At 36.1% G+C, this 1,714-nt stretch overlaps 1 pseudogene; it reads right to left on the minus strand.

The window, feature by feature from the left end:
• Positions 1 to 323: 323 nt before the first annotated feature.
• On the minus strand, positions 324 to 431 carry LOC149123684 (U4 spliceosomal RNA; annotated as a pseudogene).
• Between the last annotated feature and the right edge of the window lie 1,283 nt (positions 432 to 1,714).

The following is a 1,714-nucleotide window of genomic DNA, read 5'->3' on the forward strand; positions in this document are numbered from 1 at the left end:
AAATCCAGTAAAAATGAACACCAGAGAAACAGTATTTGGAGTTTAAACTTTGTAGTGCTGAATTTGAAGTCTACCTCTAAAATATTATGATGTATTATTTCTTTGAGGAGAGAATGAAGAGAGAGAGAGAGAGAGAGAGCTAGCGAGCGAGCTGAAAATAGGAACTGGGAACTCAATCCAGTTCTCCCATGTAGGGGCTCAACTATGTGTGCCATCATGTGCTGTCCTCCATGATGTACATTAGCAGGAAGCAGGAATACTAAGTGGATCTCAGACTCAAAACCAGGCACTCTGATAGGGCATGCAGTGGCTATTCCAACGGGCATCTTAACATTGGGCCAAATATCTGCCACTGAAGTCTAGATTTCAATTAGCAATAATCGCGCCTCGGATAAACCTCATTGGCTACGATACTGCCACTGCGCAAAGCTGTGAAGTCTAGATTTCTAAGTGACCTATGTATTAGAGAAACTACAAGCAGTCCAAGGATTCATGGAGTAAGGATATTATTTACAGGTATTTAAATTAGCCTTAGGAGTGTATAGCAATTAGAAAAGTAAATACAGTAAAATAAGTAATTTTCACTTTATTATATACTATGGTTTATTGTAATTTAAAAAAAAATACTGATACCATCTCACTCCAGACAGTTTAATGGGTTACCTTTACAAGTCTGTGTTTTCCTAAAACATGAAATGTACACTTAGCAATCACTTCTCCAGTAGCCATGTTTCTGCTAATTATTTTATAACAACAGCACATTGGGTCAATTCTAAATATAAAGAGAAACATAAAACAGCAAACACAAACATGCTTGTAAGAGACATGAAGCTCATTTTACCAAAAGATTCAATAACTTTCCTGGAGCCACTGACAACAGGTGTTTACTATTGCAGTTCACCTTCTTTGGCTGCAACCAAATTATTTTTGTTCTTTAGGAAACTTGCACAATGTAGTTTTAGATACATACTCAGCAACATGATAAAGATAGGGATTTTCTTGAAACCTTTAATAAACTTTGAAATCTTAACAAATCAAATTCACAAGTCATTTCCAACATATGAAAATACTTGAAAAGTTGTGGGAAATGGAATTAAAAGATCATTTGGGGTAGGCATTTAAGACTGGTTGAGATGTCCACATCCCACGTCAAAGTACCTGTTTTGGAGTCTGGGCTCTACGCCCAATTCTGGCTTCTTGCTTGTACGCACCCTGGAAGGCAAGTGATGACTCAAGGAGTGTGTCCCTGTCACCCATGTGGGAAACCAGGATTCAATTTCTGGCTCCCAGCTTCTGACTGTTATGGGTGTTTTGGAAATGAACCAGCAAATGGAAACTCTCTCCTTCATCTCTCTCTCTGCTTTTCAAATAAATACCAAAATAATTACATAAATAGGTGAACATTTTAAAATACTTTTGATGCCCAGATATTAAAATTCATATATGCCAGTTGTCTTCAAATATGAAAATGCATATTATGAAAGAACCATATGCATGAATTCCAAAATTTCTTAACATAAGCCAATTTCTCTTATTTCTATTTTTTCCATACATTTTTGAAGTACCCCCATGTGTATCATCCAATACCTGTGACAATACCTCCCTTACTATGAATAAACAGCATAACATCTTAGTGATTGTTAAAATACTTTGCTGACATCCTACCTTAAGAAATACGTTGCATATTAAAAAATTCAAGTATGGACAATGTTCA

The sequence above is a fragment of the Oryctolagus cuniculus genome, chromosome 10, assembly GCF_051225735.1.
Source record: "Oryctolagus cuniculus isolate XC-2025 breed Fujian yellow rabbit chromosome 10, ASM5122573v1, whole genome shotgun sequence".
NCBI lineage: Eukaryota > Metazoa > Chordata > Mammalia > Lagomorpha > Leporidae > Oryctolagus > Oryctolagus cuniculus.